The sequence below is a fragment of the Cryptotermes secundus genome, unplaced genomic scaffold (genome assembly GCF_002891405.2).
Source record: "Cryptotermes secundus unplaced genomic scaffold, Csec_1.0 scaffold560, whole genome shotgun sequence".
Classification (NCBI taxonomy): domain Eukaryota; kingdom Metazoa; phylum Arthropoda; class Insecta; order Blattodea; family Kalotermitidae; genus Cryptotermes; species Cryptotermes secundus.
This window is the reverse complement of record NW_019729218.1, coordinates 1,971,707-1,991,963: the sequence shown is the minus strand read 5'-3', so window position 1 is coordinate 1,991,963 and position 20,257 is coordinate 1,971,707. Positions and strand designations below refer to the sequence as shown.

The 20,257-nt window shown below is 40.9% G+C and overlaps 1 protein-coding gene and 1 long non-coding RNA gene across 2 annotated transcripts in view; one reads left to right on the top strand and one right to left on the bottom strand.

The window, feature by feature from the left end:
* Positions 1-20,257, top strand: part of LOC117282408 — a 143,240-nt gene that overhangs the window by 40,715 nt on the left and 82,268 nt on the right. Inside the window, exon 3 of the long non-coding RNA XR_004513141.1 lies at positions 17,472-17,629. This is a non-coding gene — a long non-coding RNA (uncharacterized LOC117282408). The remainder of the gene's footprint in view (positions 1-17,471; positions 17,630-20,257) is intronic.
* LOC111865519 (toll-like receptor Tollo) overlaps positions 1-20,257 on the bottom strand; it is a 95,826-nt gene that overhangs the window by 38,984 nt on the left and 36,585 nt on the right. The window lies entirely within an intron of this gene.

Genomic DNA, 20,257 nt, shown 5'->3' with positions numbered 1-20,257 from the left:
CGGCCTGTTACCGGGGTAGGTTTACCAACTATCTACAAGATAATACGAAGTCATATCTTCATTACCACCGCCGTAAGAACATTAACTCTCACATGAGACTTTGGGCGGTGCTCGTTTTGAAGTCTTCTGGGTACAGCCACCCACATCGCGGTGGTAAAAATTATCACAGCTTTTAATTGTATCCACTTGTCTGCTATAATCTTCTTTTATTGATCATTCAACATTGTTTCCTGTGTATCTCCCTTCTGGAGCATAAGGGAAGCGCTTCGTTTCACTTCAGTATTTTAATCTTGTAGACAGTCGGTATGGGCCTGAAACTTGGACACTTAGGGCAGTAGATCAGAAACACCTGGAAAGCTTCGAAATGTGGTGTTGGAGAAGGATGGAGAAGATCAGTTGGACCGATTATGTGAGAAATGAAGAAGTGTTATTTAGAGTCAATGGGCAGAGGAATATCCTACACGAAATAAGAAAACGGAAGGCTAATTGGATTGGTCATATCTTACGCGGTAACTGCCTTCTTAAAGAAGTTATTGAAGGAAAGATAGAGGGGCGGATAGAAGTGACAAGAAGACGAGGAAGAAGACGTAAGAAGATGCTGGATGACCTTGGGGACAGAAGAGGATATTTTCATTTGAAGGAGAAAGCTCTAGATCGCATTAAGTGGAGGAACTGTTTTGGAAGAGACTGTGGACCTGTCGTCTTGACAGATTACAGATGAATGATGAATGAAGACAGTCGGTAGGACTCCTTCGACGGGGGATCAGTCCTTCGTAAGGCCGCTACCTAACACAAACACAGAATAAACGCACACAGACATACATGCCTTAAGTGGGATTCGAAACCCACAATCTGAGCGTTCGAGCGGGAGAAGGAAAGTTCAGGCCTTCGATCGCGCGGCCGCTGTGGAGGGTTTCTTTTATTACCAATTTTTAAAAGGTTTCTAGTAGGGATATCTGTATTTATTAGCCGTATACAAAAAATATACAGACTTGAACGAGAGGACTAATGAAGTCTGGAAGATGTAAAAATAATAATACAGTAACCCCTTGTTATAGACTTATAACGGACAAGATCTGGCTGTGTAGAGTTGTGAATTTTTAGGGATGTTGAGGTATTATGAATATTTTGTAGTTAGAAAACTATTTAAATTAAAAAAGAACTCCAATATAAAAGACTTTAAATAATCACATTATGTGTTTCTATGTGAGACATCCTCTGTGGTCTAGTGGTCAGAGCTCTTGGCTACAGACCCAGAGGTCCCGGATTCGATTCCCGGCGCTACCAGATGTTCTGAAAAGTAGTGGGTCTGGAACGTGGTCCACTAAGACTCGTGAGGATAATTCAGGGGCTATTTCAAGGAAATAGCGGCTCCGGTCTAGAAAAACAAAATTAACGGCCGTGGGGATCTGTTGCGCTAACCACACTACACCCTGTATCCACAAAATTTGGCACTAACTTCGCGTTCGGTCTGTCAGTATAGTTTCACTTACGGCCTACAGGTCACGGAGTTTGTTTTTGTTTATATGTATATTGCATGCATTGGCCATGTATCCTATGTTGTACTTCCGTGAATACCCCATATTTTGGTTAAAGCGTACGTCAACGGTAATGGACACCGTCTCCCCCTTATTAGTCCGTTATAACGAGGACTTACTCCAAATTTTTTTTCCTAGGCTGTTATGCCTTGTTCACCGTAGCACCTGACGAACATATTCTTCATAGCGGCCTTAGATTCCGCACAATATGAACATACCGCAGGCAGGAGGCAGGGAAACAGGCATTTAAAATGTTTATAAATTGTCCCGATGGGATTGTCAATTAAATTGTGTCATATAGAACCACAGGGAAGTAAATACCTACGCAGATGCAAGAATTAAGATTGAATTAAGATTGGACAAATTTCTATAATAGAAGCCGTCACAGATGTCCGCAGATGTTGGTAATGGCACATGTTAGATAACCACCGGCAAGCCTTGGTGTCCAGTATTCACAATAATTACTCTGTCACAATTTTGAAACATATTTTGTCATACAAGACACGAAACAAACATTAATTTAGTTTGAAATCGAATCTAGATGTTTGTACATGAATTTCTTACAGTGCATTTTGGCTGGAAGGAAGGAAATGTATGAGTGAGATTAAGGTTCAAAATGAATCTGTCAATATGTACAGTACAAATTTTCAGGCGTCTGTTTTAACGGGTCGTTAAATGCATAGAGCCCCCTGTTGCTGCAGACAATCAACTCCCTCAGTAAGCAGCAGGTACTTAAGTCTGTTAACAAGACTGTCAGCGTCACGCGATGCTAGGTGACGTCACAATAACACGCTTGGCAATAATATTGACTGATCAAGTCACGCAACATTCTGCAATGTTCTTTTTATTTTATTTTCCTTATGTTTTTCTTGGGGAGGGGTTAATGCACGAACCTAACGCTTACTGCAGTTTCTTAACTAAGATTACAATCCAACTTTTAAATCTCACCCCCTCCCCATCAGTTAAAAAATTCGACGTCAGTTTCAAAGCTTCAGACGTTCTGTATTTTTTTTATGGGAATCTTCCGGTCCTTCGGGAGCGGTCCTCGGAACGAAGGATCCACAAAGCGAGGAAGACCTAATGGGATTGGAGAATTCTTATTCGTCTCATGATGAAGGGAAACAGGAGAGAGATCAGCGCGTGCTGTTAGTAGAGGGGCCCTGGGTTTAGGGATGAAATGGGATTCCGATGAAATCTCGTAGATTACTTTTAAGGAAATAGCCAAAGGCTGGCTGATTACATACCTGGGAAGTTTGTGGCATATGCAATGTGCACTAAACAGAATTCTTTTTTTCATAACTTCAAACAATGTCAAATATTTGTCTCAGATGCACATATCGTCCCTTTCAGAGTGTAAGAGAACAAAAAGAATTTTTATAAGGAAATACATTCATATATAAAGATACTGATGCATCAGTTGGATCTTTTATGCTGGAATGATTTGGAGGCCATTGATCTGATTATTATATTATTATTACATCACAGAGGCCGCGCGGCCTAAGGCGAGGAGCCGGGCTCGGATTAATTTCACCACACACGGATGAGTTTGGCTCATTGGAACCCGAGCTAAGTCGGACTCGCGAGCCAGACTCGTACGTGTATGGGCCCCCTAAGGCATGAACCGTCTTCGCCCGGTTGAACACTGGAATCTTGAGTTCGAATCACACTCAAGCATGGATTTTTGTGTGTTTATTTTGTGTTTGTGTTGTTCTGTGTGTATGTAGCGGCCTTGCGACGGACTGATCCCCCATCCAAGCAGTCCTACCGACTGTGTATAGGATTAAGAAAGTGAAAAAGCGGCCAATGTCCGAAGGGCTATAGAACCATAGAGAGGGAGAAGCAGCCTACAGTATTGTAATGCAAAATGTGGACCTTATCTCAAGTGTACGGTTAATTTGACTGTAGAATGTGGTATAATCGTAAGGAAAGAAGGCAGTTTTGGTAAATAATATAAACGCAACCACAAGCATGCAAAGTTTAGATTTAAACAACATTTAATCCGCACCGCTTTGTAAGTGCTATGATAACGTGTTACCAACAGAAATACGGGAAATTTTCTCTGAAGAAAATTCCTAATAGTTTCTTTCAAAAATTTGCCGTGTCACGCAGACTTCTAGGCAATTAAGAATTTTGGGCCCTAATTCGAACTATCTCAGCAAAAGAAATAAGTTAATAAATAAAAATGCACAACCATATTCCAGAAACAAAAAAATTTCGAATACTCTTTAGTATTATTATTTTTTACTTGAGAATATAGTGAAAACTTATATCGCCACGTCTAGATAGTTAGAAGCTAAATATCAGTGGTTTTCCAACATTGTACATTACCCTCGTACATTGTACATCCGTACCTCGTGTGGGATTAGAACCCACGATCCCAGTGTTTGATCGGGCGAAGACGGTTCATGCCTTAGACCGCGCGGCCACTTACTCATGGAGCTGAGCCCTTCTGGAGGAGCCGCCAATTCTGCAGCTACTCAAGAATTTCCCAGCATTTTATGGAACCCGAAGGTTCATTACCGTGTTCACAAGAGCCCTCCACTGGTCCCTATCCTGAGCCAGATCAATCCAATCAATACCATCCCATCTTATCTCTCTAAGATATATTTTAATATTGTCCACCAACCTACGCCTTGGTCTTCCCAGTGGTCTCTTTCCTTCTGGCTTTCCCACCAATATCCTATATGCATTCCTCGTCTCCCCCGTTCGTGCTACATGCCCGGCAAATCTCTTCCTCCTTGGCTTGATCATTCTAATTATACTTGGAGAAGAGTACAAGTTATGAAACTCCTCATTATGCAGTTTTCTCCAACCTCCTGTCACCTCATCTCTCTTCGGTCCAAATATTCTTCTCAACACCCTGTTCTCAAACACCCTCAGTCTATGGTCCTTCCTTAATGTCAGAGACCAAGTTTCACACCCATACAGAACCACAGGCAAAATGGTAGTTTTGTATATTCTAATTTTTATGTTTTTGGACAGCAGACGAGAAGACAAAAGGTTCTGGACTGAATGGTAGCAAGCATTACCCGAGTTCAGTCTCCTCTTAATTTCCTCCTGAATGAGGTTTCGATCTGTTATTGTTGTTCCCAAATATCTGAATTGTGCCACGTTTTCAAAACATCTGTTTCCTATCTTTATATCATGATTCAGCCCTGCATTTTGCTGACGAGACAGCAACATATACTTAGTTTTCTCAGTGTTTACCTGTAGACCACCTCTTTACTTGCATCAATTAAAGTTTGTGTGTTTTTCTTTATGGTAACTATATTATCACCCAGTAGATTCACATCATCAGCGTAGACCAACAGCTAATGTGTCCCATTTAATTTGAGTTACCTTAGAAATGTTAAATAAAAACCAACGCGGAGTGAGTTAATACAAGATTCTTATAGTGTAATCCCTCCAAACTTCACGTTTAGATATTAGAAACTTGCACGCCAACCCAAGTGGCAATATTTTACTGTATCTTAATTTAGGTGTGACTTATTTAGAATAGTAAACACTGCATATATTTATCGAGTATGATTTTGTAATTCGCACCCCATGTCTATACGCCCTGATGGTGTTTTCGAGATGCTAAATGTTTCATCTCCCCTCTATTATCTGCCACTACATCAGCTGCAACTGCTGAGAAATTAATTATTTTCCTCTACATTAATTAACGGCCATTGAACTTCGATGCTACAACTGGGAAGGCAGATATGTAAAAATGTTGATATATGACAAATGTTACTTGTATACGGCAAGAGAACAGAATAATTACTTGCCGAAATAAATCACGCACATAGGCAGTCCACTGTTATAAAAAATATTTGTCTTTTCAGATGTCGTTTGAGAATGATGGTCATGATTTACTGCAAAAAAAAAAAAGGAACATTCATTGATCCTTATCCCCTATATAGGAAAGGGAATTACCCCAAGGTCGAATGACTTGAGTGTTTTAATACTAAGTCATCATGCTTTCCTAAACCGCAGGAAACAACAGCCGTATGTTTATGGGAAAGGCGTGACACCACTGCATACCCCCATTTGGAGTGGGCCACACATTTCCTTCAATCACTTATTTTCAGTTCTGCACATGTAATTTGTAGCTCAGTCGATATAGTGACGGACTACGGGCTGGGCGGCTGGGGTTCAGTCACCGGCAGGAGCAAAATATTATTCTCTTCTCCACAGCGTCCAGACGGACCCTGGGGTCCACCTAGCTCACTACCCAATGGGTAACGGGGATTCTTTTCCAGAGGGCGAGAAGCTGACAACTCAGTGCCGAGGTCAAAAGTGGTGGAGTTATACCTCCACCGCCCCATAAGTCTTCATGTCATACAGGGATAGCTTTACGTGTCACTGGCCGTGAAATTCTTTTCTTGCAGATGTAAACAAGAATCCAGTCATACTGCAGAGATAACGTAGAATAGGGTTACCTTGTATGTTGTTAAATATCTGTAATATTCAGAGATATCCACACGCCACAGTCCGTAATATTACAGTATTGATCATTACTTGCGTCGAAACATCAGGTCTCATGCAGACGTCCGCTACGTGGAAGCAGCATTATAAACACACACTGTAAGAGAAAGGGGGTGGGGGTTACTCACATTGCGTTGTCTTGTAAACAGTATGCAGACAGATCAGGGTAACCTGGGTTACGCCGAAATCTGTTTCGTTTCGTGGGGGTATGTATCTTGCCCAAAAATACAGAGTATAAACAAATGAATATAATGGAGGAAGATCCTTCGTGAGAAGCTGACATTTGCCCAACTAGTATTTATGAACCCGGAAAGTTCATTACCATAATAAATTGTTAATTAGGATTGCTCGAACTTTTTAATCTTACACACACTCAATAAATCAAATCAAGTCATTCATAATGTAATAAAATCAACAATAAAAAATGATATTTTCAAGATAGTAAAGAATTCTTAATGTTTCTTTACGAACTACTACTTATAATCCTTGATTACCGTGTTCATAAACGCCCGAAATTCAATATAAACTTGCATCACATGGTCAGGATTTTTTTTTAATCTGTCATATAATTTAATTTAAAATAGCATGCTTGAGTATATGTTGTTTTCTGTTCTTGCAAGTTTGCTTTGTACTTTCAAGCCGGAATTTACTTCGGATTGTTTATTCCTGTTATAATAAAGAAGACCTGCGCCCAAGCCCCAGAATAGACAAAGTATATTCCGAACATGCTGTTGGGAAAAGTAAAAAAGAAAATCGAATTAAACAAAACTGGACACGTGGGACTTGTCGCTGAGGTATGATTTGGATAATAAACACTTCAGTATGTACTGCGTAATATGTCCTTATTTTAGGAGTAATGATATATATGCTATATAGAAAACTATCTGACGGGCACGGTGATCACAGTGGCCTCGTGGCCTGAGGCATGAAATATCTTAGTCCGCTCAAACACAGATGGTGCACTGGATTACCACTGGAGACATGGATATTTGTCCTGATTTCTTCTGTGTCTATGTTGCCCTGTGTGGGTAGCAGCCTTGCGACAGGGCTAATAACCCCTCCAAGGAGTCCTACTGACTGTCTATAAGATCCGTATTTCCAGATTAATTGTAACAGGAAACAGATCAGAGCGCTTAATACGAAACATAGAAGAAGAAGAAGAAGAAGAAGAAGAAAAAGCAAAGGATCTATCTAAAATGAAAACAACAAACTTTTGGGTCCCTGTAGATCCCGTTAAAAGAAGTGTTGTGCAATACAGAGGTATGTCCTCTTTTACAGTAAGAAAGAAAAAAGGCCTGCTTTCAGCATCAGGAAATATAAACTTAATGCTTCACCTAAATGTTAGAAACCACAGTTTGGAAAATGATTTATACTTGTGTGGAAATATACGAAATTGAGTGAATGTTGCTGCCTGTAATCGGTGATGGGAACATTGCGTGACATGTGTGTGGCCAGTTAGTAGCGTCCGTGGCTGCTAGACCCACCACGAATATCGCCTTAACTCTGTCCGGTGGCAAGCAAAAGATAGACTGGTTCTCGAAACATGAAAATGGATGCCGTTGATAATACACATCATTAATTCCTCCTAAAACAAACTTGAACATAATTAAAGCCATAAAGTTAAAGTAGCAACCAACAGGTTAGGCCAGAGGCTATTTCTCTATGGATATAGACATGTCTTACTTGAAGCTTTGGGGCACTTTTCGTCATCATCAGAAGAAGCCATCTTCCTTTCAATTTCAGGTTTAAGGAACGCAATTAGCAGGCCAAGTGAGTTACGAAATGTAAAGTCAGTTTCAGTGTACCGTAGAAGAGATGTCAGCACTAAGAATATGGCGAACATACACGTTAAAAACCGTCTCACATTTGCGCAGTTTTCTCTTCCTTTGGAACAATGATATTTTTACCCGTTTAACCCAGTGAAACCTAATGATTATTTTATGAACCACCTGCTTCAACATAAAAAACCCTCTGCAGAGCAAAAATTTGCTACTGGTCTTCGCCAGCACAGTCATTCTTGGTTTCTGGCCCCGTCGGGACCCACGACCATATTTTTGGTCGTCCCAAGACAACTTGTGTGTTTTTAAATTGGGCCCCTTCTTCGACTACAGCTGTCGACTGTCCCATAATAATAATAATAATAATAATAATAATAACAATAATAATAATAATCCTCTCTGTTTGCTTATAGAGTGTATTTATGTGTTTCGTATGGTTTTCCTAATAAATAGCGGTTGTTTATCTGAGCAGTATTAACCGGTTGGGCTTTGTAGCAGAGACGTAATGGGTTTCCTGTGAGGTACGAACTGAACTCTGCATTCTGCCCACCGTGTATTTATGTGTTTCGTATGGTTTTCCTAATAAATAGCGGTTGTTTATCTGAGCAGTATTAACCGGTTGGGCTTTGTAGCAGAGACGTAATGGGTTTCCTGTGAGGTACGAACTGAACTCTGCATTCTGCCCACTGTGTATTTATGTGTTCCGTATGGTTCTCACAATAAACAGCATTGACCCGTTGGTCTTTGTAATGCAGTGTTGTTTTTCCTGCGAGGAAGGAACTGAGTTTTAATACACGGTTTAGAAGAAATTCATGCTTCAGGTTTCTAAGACGGTTGTTTCTTACGCAACAAAGATGGAGAATGAACTGTGATACAGTTTTTATGGGTGATAGGGTGTAAGAACTAGTGAAAACTGTTACTATCGGGACTCGAAACTCACTCTTCCGTCCCGTAAGCCGAAGTCACTACAGATTTACTTGATTCTGCTTGTAATATAGTTTTGTGTTAGTTACGTGGAGAGGTTCTGGGGCCAAACTGCGAAATTTAGTATCCATGACAGGCAACGGGTTATGCTTAAATTTTCTGGAGAATACATCAGAAATTCTCTTTTAAATAGAGTCGTGCTAACTAACTAAACCAACACCATGGAGCTGAGTCCTTCCTGAGAAGCCATTAGTCGCTCAGCCCTTCAAGAATTTCCTAACATTTTATGGAACCCAAAGGTTTAATACAGTGTTCTCAAGAGCCTTCCACTGGTCCATATCCTGAGCCAGATCAATCCAGTCAATCTCACCCTATCCTATCTAATATAAACTCTAATATTATCGTTCCGCTAACGTCTAGGTCTTCTAGTGGGTTCTTTTCTTCTGGCTTTCCCACCAAAATCCTATATACACCCTTCTTATGAACATGCGTGCTACATGCCCTGCACATCCCATCCTCCTTGACTTCATCATTCTAATTACACCTGGCGAAGAGTACAAGTTATGAAGGAGTTGTATTGACAGCATTTACATACACGTACTATGTTCGATATAAATGTAAGAAAAACGACTGAATATCAATTCGACATAACGTATGCATAAAATTGTTCAAAATTGTCTTAATTGCTTCATAAAATCAGTTACCACGGTCTGTCCATTTGAGATGCCTGCTCCTATGTGATATTTTCTGTCGCTGAAATAATTCAGTTTCATATCGGATACTGAAATCTCACATGGACTTTCCGTGTTTGTCGGACTGATCTGAAGTAAGTAACATATATCGCACCGCCTGCGACTTTCGAGATTGCGTCTACAACATTCTATCGATATGATCGAGACGGCTAACAGGTTCCATGTCTTCGAGGTGTGGCTGTCGCCACAAATTGCTGGGTCCTCTGTTTCGCCTGCATTCCGTACCTTACACGGTTATGCTGTGCACTATATAGACCAGCTACCTTCCGTATTTTTCTGATTCCCGTTGGAACATTCTCATAGTTCTACAGGTTACTTAACCACGCTTTCTCTATCAAGACTCTGTCACTTATTTTTGTTACTTCAGACGTTAGGATGTTTAAAATATTCTTCGGTCTGTAAGCAACTGAAACTGATTTTGAATCACATTTCTTTAGCTGATGGATTAAGGTGACAAACAGTGGCCCCGCGGTAGAACTGACTATTGGCCAATTAAGTTACTATGACATGTGGGCCGTTTCTAAAAAAACGATTGGGCAAACACTTGACACGGAGAGATTGATGCCTGGAAACCAACTAATTTCGAAACGTGGTTTCCATGCATACGGACATTGAAAGTTGTAAACACGTAGGAAACCGAGCCCTTGCTTCGGAATGAATACGCGGTTTCCGCGGCAACACATATCGAATAGCAGAATGGGTCCCAAGGACACGGAGATCACTGTGAGGTTCTGTGGCTGATATAAAAAGCAGTGGATTCATGAATTCGAGAGATCAGTCTGAGATTAGCCAGACAGACGTTGTTCAGAAGGAGTTCAACGTGTGAGCTGTTATAATCAACTGTAATTGTAAAGCAGTGCCTGTAAACCCAGTCATCTAATTTAAAACCCATTGATATTAGTCACGCAACGCACAAACGTAACCGTTTTAAAATTTTTATTTCTCATTTTCCAATGAAATGTAGGAAAATCATAATAATAAATCATCGTAATAAATATAGAAATTCATGAAGTGCAACTCTCTTTTTAAAAGATGATAGTCGCTCAGATAGTCGTTACCATATTTACAGGATCCTGTCGCTGCATTTTATCCTGAGCCAGATGAATCCAGTCCGCAACAGCTTACCATATTTGTTTAAGATTTATTTTAGTACCGTCGTTTTTACACAAGACCAATGCGTGTTACATGACCTACCCATTTACTTCTCCTTTATTTCATAATATTGATGATATTTCGTGAAGGTATCAGTTACGTAGCTCCTCGTTTAGTTTTCTCTGGCTTCCTCTTACTTCCTGTTACGTATATGCGAAATTCTCCTCAGCATTCTGTTGAATATCATAAACTAGTTCTTCTTTTAAAGTTAGAAACCAAGAAATTGCATCGATGCATCGTTAAACAACTGAACACATCTTTATAACTTCTTTGCACGGACCACGCAGAAGAACACAGCGTCTCTGTTGTCGGGAAGGCGTATTTACAAGATCGTTGCATAGCAATGGAAGTTACTCGATTGTTGTTGTGAATTCGTTGCCGCGGGAATGTGTTTACCATGTCGTTGCCTAGCAATGAATGTTTATTCTGACTTCACTATCCTGGCTTTTGGGCGTCATATTAGAATATGTTTACAAAGAAATGTGTAACAAAATTGTATAGTAATGAATTTATAGTTAATTTTGTTAGCCTTCCATTTTACTGAAGTACCTAAGGGAAATCAGACTTCAGAAGTTCTCCCGAGAAGTTCTTGCTTAACATCTTACGAATCACTCTAAACAATTAATGAGTAATTAGGCCATGTGTTTCACGGAATACGATAAGGTCACTTTTCGAGGCGGTCATTGTTCTGCTTAGTGAACGGACATTTTAGTCAGAAATGTAATATTCCGGCTGTATAATAACAAACTTCCGTTCGCAATCTGTGTTTGTTTTGTTTCGTTAGGTTACCGACTGTTGCCAACTTGCTCCCAGCACCCGAACCACGTGAATGTAAGCAAAGAAGTCAGATCAGAGCTGCAGGAACTTGGAAACATTGTCGGTCCCACGCGTGCATGACTTTCAGGACGCGTTTGAAATCTGTAACTGCATATATAAGGGTTTAAGTTACTGGAATTTGATATCAAATTTACTGATACTACTCTCTTTTTTCTCGCTCGAAATCTGGGATCATGGGTTCGAATCCCACTTAAGGCAAGCATGTCTGTATGTGCGTCTTTCTGTGTTTGTGTCGTCCTGTGTGTAGGTAACGGCCTTGCGACGGACTGATCACTAGTCCAAGGCGTCCTACTGTCTGTGTAAAAAAAGAATTACGAAACTGAAAAAGTGGTCAGGGCCAAACAAAGGGCTGTAGTGCCATTAACGAATGAAATGAATGAACTCTAATTTCATGGTTCATTTATTTGTAGTTTGTTTAACGAGGCTTCAAATGATTGGATAATAGTGAATAATGAATTGCCGATCACAGTGACCGCTCAGTCTAAGGCATGAACTATCTTCGCTCGCTCGAACACTGGGGGTCATGGTTTCGAATAGCGCTCAAAGCATGGACGTATATTTTGTGTGCTTTTATCATTCTTACGAACATTTAAAACATATTACTGTGAAGATTAACGAAACATATCCACGGAGAAGGGAGTTACTTGAGAAATTAATCATCACTCAACTTGTTAGGAATTTCCCCGTCCCGTACAAGACCCAAATTTTCAAGGGTGTGTCCAGTCCTCATACTGAGTCACATGAATCTAGGACATATATTTTATTTCCTAGAGATCCATTTTAATATTATCCTATTTATGTTTATATCTCCCAATTGGTAACACCGTAGACTCGTATTCTAGAGGATCTCGTTTCGAATCTCTGCCGAGGCACTGGCTATCCTGGCTAAGGGTTTTCATTGTTTTCCTGAGTGCCTCCAGTCAAATTCGGGGCGGTATCTTGGTTAGATCATGACTTCTTCCTTCGTAATCCTTTCCAATTCGATCATGAATCCTACCATCAGACGCAATGTTGTTTTAGACACTGAAAGCGCCTTAAAATAATCCACATGTGAGTCCATGCGTGCTACACGTTCACCCGACCATATCATCATCCTTGATTCGATAATCATAATAATGCTTGATAAAGGTAAAAGGTAAAATTGTACCTGTGCTTAACTAATCAAGCAGTACGCTATGAAGGCGTAGGGGAGTGGATGTATAGATCCATATTTTCTTGATTTCGGCACTAGTCGGAGGTGAGTGGTCAGCTTCACGCCCCGGCCGATTTATCCCCAGGGAAAGAGCCCACGGTACGAATTGGATAAGAGGTTGGGTGGAACCCAGAGACGGTCTGGACGACGTGGAGAATAGAAAATTCTTGCCCTTACCGGTACTTGAACTCCGACCCCTCCGTCGTCCATCCCTCAGCCAGTTGCTATACCGACTGAGCTATCCCGGCTCCTAATAATATTTGGTGAGTAGTAAAAACTATGAAGCTCCTAATTACGTAATTTATCTGGTCTCCATATACGTACTTACTTACTTATGGAGCTCAGCCCTTCTGGAGGAGAAGCCAATTCTGCAGCTACTCAAGAATTTCCTTTCATTTTATGGAACCCGAAGGTTCATTACCATGTTCACAAGAGCCCTCCACTGGTCCCTATTCTGAGCCATATCAATCCAATCCATACCCTCCCATCCTATCTCTCTAAGATCCATTTTAATATTGTTCACCCACCTACGTCTTGGTCTTCTTAGTGATCTCTTTCCTTCTAGCTTTCCCACCAATATCCTATATGCATTTTTCTTCTCCCCTATTCGTGCTACATACCCTGCCCACATCATCGTCCTTGACCATATCATTCTAATTATACTTGGAGAAGAGTACAAGTTGTGAAGGTCCTCATTATGCAGTTTTCTCCAACCTCCTGTCACTTCATCTCTCTTCGGTCCAAATATAACAGATACTGTAAAGTATGTACAGTGTTTGTATGCTTCCCTTATCAGCACTAAGACTGGCATGCAGACAGTCATAAGCACCATAATCATTACGTTTGCGTCCTTACAGAACTTTGGAGACACAAAGAAGAGAAACAGAACACTATATTGCTTGAAGTGTAGTCGGTAAGACGCTGGGAATAAGCCTGACCCGACGAAGTCGCCACAAAAGTATGACCCTAGACCGCCACATCATTACTCATCTCCAGTTGAATCTTCCTTCAACACCTCAATTGGATGTGTCACAGTCGGTAACACACACACACACACACGCACACCCTCACCATCAACTCTGTCTTCTTCCATGTGACAATGGTTAATCTTGTGGGCCTCGTATTTACATATATGGTATGGTTGGTGAGGCGCAACGCCCATCAAGTTCCACCGAAAAGAGAAGAAAATGTAAAGGAACGATTTTTCATGCTAGAAGATTAAAATTTATGGTCATATGTTTGTTAATTGCTGTAGCCATAGTAGTAGGAAGCTACTACGTTTTTATTTATAAATTGTGACCTGTATACCCATTGCTAGGCAACAGGTCTGTAAACACATTCCCACGAATCGTACATGTGTGATAATAACGCCTATTATTAGGCAACGGCGCAGTAAACATTCTTCGTCAATAATACAGGCATTATTTTCTGTGTGGTCCGTGCTGAGGTGTTATAAAAGGACATAAGGCAACAAGAGGAATACAGAACAGTAGAGAAGAGCCGAGTCTTCAGAATTGGCAGCGGCAGAACAGGAATTAGACTGTGCCAACAATACTTCATATGTCATTTAAAGCTACAGTGAAATTGTGATAAATCCGTTGCCAGGATACGACTAGTGAAGACTGAAAACACTAGTGCGTGTGTAACGGTGAACTGTATAGCGTGTAAATCAGTGATAGCGCTGTATTGCCTCTAGATCCGAACTGTGAATCTATAAGGTGCAATAAATCCAATCATCCAATTCAGAACACGTGACCCAACGCGTGACAATACGCATAAAATGACAATATTGTTTAGACTTGAGTATGATTAACTCCTTAAAATTGTATTCGGAAAGTGCTTGATTTGGAGATAGATTGGGACACGGGATATTCCGACGTGTTTCGTGGCTTCACTGAGTCTCTCAACGCACGTGATATTATATTACCTTGATTCAGTCACTGCCTCTTCCTTCAGACTCTCTTCCAATTCATAATTTCTCTTCCATTCTGTTATTTGACGACCTGTATTCCATGAGAGCGGAAGCTCCTCGGATAACGCAAGTTACATCAGTCTACACTTATTTATTTATTTAGTACTGGCACGAATATTTTATTTTATATTTCTTTCATATTTTATATTCCGCGCATTCACTATCATATTGCAACTAAAATGTACAAATACAAAACTTTGTATAGAGCCTGCTTAATTAATTAAATATATGGGACAATACATCAGTTATACATAGACTTCAAGAAAGCCTATCATTCAGTTATGAGGAAAGTATTGTACAACATTCTCATACAGTTTGGGGTACCCATGAAACTACTTACGCTGAATAAATTGTCTTTAAATGAAACTTATAGTAAAGTGGATAAGCAAACATTTGTCTGATAATTTTCTAATCCGAAATGGACTAAAACAAGGAGATGCTTTAACTCCAATGCTTTTTAAATTTGCTTTAGAATATTCCATTAGGAGGTCCAGAAAAAGAAAGTGGGAGTGAAATTAAATGAAACTCGTCAGATGTTGGTCTAGGCTGATGATGTGAATCTACTGGGTGATAATATAGATATCATCAAGAAAAACAAAGAGCTTTAATGGACGCTAGTAAGGAGTTTGGTCTAAAAATAAACGCAGAGGAATCTAAGTACATGTTGCTCTCACGTCACCGCAATGCGGGACAAAATCGTGAATGAACCTAAGAGAACCTTTCAAAATGTGACATATTCGAATATTTAAGAATGAGAGTAACAAATAAAAATTTTATTCGGGAGGAAATTAAGAGGAGGTTGAACTCGGGTAATGCTTGTTACCATTCAGTCCAGAACCTTTTGTCTTCTCGTCTGCTGTCTAAAGAGAAAAAAGTATATAATATGAAAATTATAAATTTTCCTGTGGTTCTGTATGGGTGTGAAACTTGGTCTCCAATATTAAGGGAGGGACATAGATTAAGGGTGATTGAGAACAGGGTGCTGAGGAGCATATTTGGAACGAAGAGAGATGAAGTGACAGGAGGTTGGAGAAAACTGAATAATGAGGAGCCTCATAAGTTGTAGTCATCTCCAAGAATAAGTAAAATGACCAAGTCTTGGAGGGTGATGGGCAGGGAATGTAGCAAGAATGTGGAAGAGATATGCATTTAGGATATTGATGGGAAATTCAGAAGAAAAGAGACTACTAGGAAGTCCAAGACATAGGTGGGTTGGTAATATTATAATGGATCTTAGAGAGATATTATGGGGTGGTATGGACTGGATTGATCTGGCTCAGGAATAAGGTAATGAACCTTTGGGTTTCATAAAATTTTGGGAAGTGCTCAATTTCATGAAGTTAGGTAATTAAAAGTAAATAAATAAATAAATAAATAAAGCTATCCCTGTACCAGGCCATGAAGGCCCATAGGGTTGTGAGATGTTGAGGGTCCCACATTATCTAGACAATCGACTCAAAGATGGCGATAAGGTTGTCAGCCGTACGCGCCGAACGCGCTTTACTCCCCAGGAAATTTATTTAATTATAATTCCTGGTACTAATTTCTGTTACCGGTCACGGTAGCCGAGCGGTCTAAGACATGCGCTGTCTTCGCTCGCTCGGAAGCCGGGATCGTGGGTTCGAATCCCACTCAGGGCATGGATATTTGTGTGCGTTTTTCTGTGTTTGTGTACAGGTAGAGGCCTTGCGACGAGCTGATCACTCGCCCAAGGAGTCCTACCGTACGTGTAAGATCTAGAAAAACCGAAGTGAACGGAGTTCATGGAGGTAGGCCTAGGCCCACTTGGGCTGTAGTGCCAAGGAAACAAAAAACTAATTTCTGTTAGAGGCTGTGTGAACCCCAGGGCCATAGTGCGGCTGGAAGGACTAGGTCAATTGAAAGAAATCCATTGACCTCATCGGGACTTGAACCCGCGACCTTCCGGTTTGTAGCATAGCGCCTCAACCAACTACGCTACAGCTATAGGCATATGAATACTTTATTAGTTACTTAAAGTTACTGTACAGGCCCATTTCTCTAAGGTAAGAAGGAGATGTCGATGTTAGAAGATCAGAAAGGAGTCGGATCGAGTGAAGAGGTGTAACTGTTCCTGTTATAGAGTGAGGTGAGGTGAGTTGTCAGTTTTACTCCCGGGGAAAGACTCATCGGATACGAGGTTGGGTGGGCCCCAGATTCCGTGTGGACTTCATGGAATAGAGAAAATTTTTTTGCCCTTGCTGGGGATCGAATTTTAAACTCGAGCGCAGCGGCTTAATTCTGCCTCGTTTCCTTCATGAACGCACCTCAATTAGTCTTTGCCCCCAGTGAATAATCCCCAGTACCTGTACTGAGGATGTTAAGACCAGGAAACTCCGGAGAATATTTGGAGTTAAGAGGGAGGAAGTAACATAATGAGAAGCTGCATAATTTGTAGTCATCAGCTATGGGGGTAATTAAATGAGGTATAGTATGAGCTTGTAGTAAGCATGATTGACACATATAACACTTTAGTCGGAAAACCTGAATGAAAGAGACCATTTTGGAGATAGAGGGGTAGATTGAAGAATATTATTAAAATGGATTTTAAAGTAATAGAATGTGAGGATGTGGACCAGACGCAGGGTCCAGTGGTAGAATCTTGTAAACACGTTAATGGGTCTTCAGATTTCATAAAATTCGGGGAATTTCTTGACGAGTTTGAACGACTGTCAACTTCTCCAAAAGGATTCTGCTCTACGGGGGTTATTATTCATTATCCGTATGTAAAGTAGAGGTAAAGGAATACTGTTTCTTTTAACGTAATATTAGATTTCATTTCTAAAGCGCTACTCTGGTCAGTTAAATAATCCCCTTTGTTATTTACTATGGTTCCAGCGCGATGCCTCTTCAGTGCGCAGGTCTCAGGACAGATGACTGCCGTGGCTTGCTGCCCTGCTATGACCGGCTCGATGTGTTTTCCTTCCCGCCAACTGAAACCACGGGTCCCGCTCCACACAGTTCCTGCACTGCATTCGCTACGTGGCTACGTGTCCGTAAGTCTGCCCACACCCTGGCGATTTTTTTATCTAATTCATATTTAGGCAAATGCCCATATCCTTCGATATATATATAAAATATTGTGTAAGGATGAAATTTATCAGTTTCCGGTTACTATATTGTGACGCATCTAAGGCATGAACTGTCTTCACTCGCTCGGAAGCTGGGATCGTAGGTTCGAATCCCACTCAGGGCATGGACGTTTGGTGTGTGTATTCATTTATTCTGTGCGTGTGTGTGTGTGTTGTCCTGTGTTTAGGGAGCGGCCTTGCGAAGGACTGATCAGTAGTCCAAGGCGTCCTACAGTCTGTGAAAACTGATTATAGAACTGAATAAGAGGCCTGGGCCGTGAATGGGCTTTAAGAGCCATTGAAAAAAAAATATTGTGACGCATAGACGTATTACTAGGCAACATCCGCAAAACACACGCGGTCAACAATACAGGAGAGGTGTTTTCTGTGGTCATCCCAATTATATAAGTTTAATCGTATTCTGAAGAGGAACGCTGCAGGTTCTTCCGAAACATCGTTACTTATTAACCACACTATATGGCGGCACATCTCCGAAACTACAATCTTAATGTCCACGGCCAAATATAGTCAAATCTGATACGTCTCTATCATATATGTTCCTCCGAAACGTCAGTTGCTTTTAACTAACTACACGGCGTTATATCGCAGAACATAAAACTGCCCATATCTACCGCTGTGAGAACCTCAAATTCTGTAAGCCCATGTTTGATCACAAACTGTCATACCACGCAACGTCAGAGGACACGAGCAATTCCAGAAGATTCCTAAGACCCAGAAAGAGTTCTTACATGAATATGAAACTACTTTACCGGTCTCGTAATGGAGGCGCGTTTGAAATAATAGGTACTTAAGGAGAAAGCAGTACACACACAGCTAAAGATAAAAAACTGGAGATGTTCCATTGTTTACAAATGATAATATCCCTAAGATAACAAATAACATACAAGAGTCGTAGGGTGTATCAATAGCTAACCAGAAAAGTAGACTTCAAGAGAGTAAATAAAACCTGTTGTATCATACACAGGGCGGTGATTACAGGAAAATTTTATTGGCCATTTGAGAAAACTATAGAACGGTATATAATAGGCTATAATACGTAAGGGAGAAGGTTTAAAACACAAGCAGAGAAGATGTTTATCGACACAGGAAGTGGGTCTGTTGCTTGTTCCCGGTTGGCTGACCACCACTTCTCTGCGACATGGCACCCTGCAAAAGATAGCTTGCTCCTGACAATCTAAGTAAGAAATAAATAAAGTCGAAGTACACCATTGCGTCAAGTACCATGAAATAAATCCATATAGGAAAAATGGAGGTAAAGTTCCACGAATTCTGCAGTTTAGTATTAGATGGAGCCCGGTGATCAGGCTTAGACTGCGACATATTTAACCCCGGGCGAAGTTTCCTCAGTATAGACAGGAAGAATATTGTCGTAAAATACCACTGGACATATCAAGAGGAATTGATTGCAAGCGTTAACTCAGCACGTGGTAAGAGGTTAAGCAGTTAATACTAAATTTGTTTCAAGTAATACGTGCAAATTCAGTTCGTACATCACAGGAAACACGTTAGGTCTCCACTACAAACACCAACTGGTTATTGCTGTATAGGGAAACAGTCACTGTTTATTGTGAGAAACATAAAAAAAAACTGCGTGGTTTTAGTCCGCAAGCGAACTATACCGACCGAGCGACCGCCACTTGTCGGCGAAGTTGGTGCCAGCTTTAGCTGATAGAGAGTGTCACGCGGCTAGCGCAACCAATCCACACGGCTGTTAATTTCGGTTTTCTAGACCGGGCGAGAAACATACGGAATACACGCATACACTCTGTGAACAGAATGTAGAATAAAAATGTTAAAACAGTTGCATATATTGACCACTGAGTTTTAACGCTCTAAATTTATTCCGAATCCCCGAGGTTTCTTCATCATATTTAATTTCCTATTCATTCCTTTTCATATTGACGTATTAGCTTATATGGATAAGTGGCTTCTATCTTGGGCATACTGTGTTGAGTGGTCGCGCAACCCGAAAATACTACCGTGAAGCTAAGCTCGCTCGTGTTGCAGATTCGAACAGTACATGAGAAGACACGTTACAAACAGGTAAAGAAAAGGTAAAGTTATCCCTGTAACAGGCCCTGGAGGCCCGTAGGGTTGAGAGACGTCGAGGCTCCCATATTTTCTTTAGACAGTTGCCGCACAGATGGCGGTAAGATTGTCAGACTTACGCGCCTGCCACCCTTTACCCCCCAGGAAGATTTCTGGTACTAATGTCTGTTAGAGGCTGTGTCGACCCCAGGGCCATAGTACGACTGGAAGGATTAGGTACATTGTAAAAATTCACCTCATCGGGACTCGAACCCGCGACCTTCCGGCTAGTAGCGTAGTGTCTCAACCAACTGCGCTATCACGTGCCCCCCTGCGTAAACAACATAATAGTATTATGTTTTTATTGCTAGTGGGGTGGGACTAAATCCCTTGTACTGCGGCCACTTCTGGCCTATTGTACCGGCCCCAGATGATAGGTGAGGGTGATTGTGGAGCAATTGGTGGAATGAAGATTGGCAGGGGAAACCGAAGTACTCGGAGAAA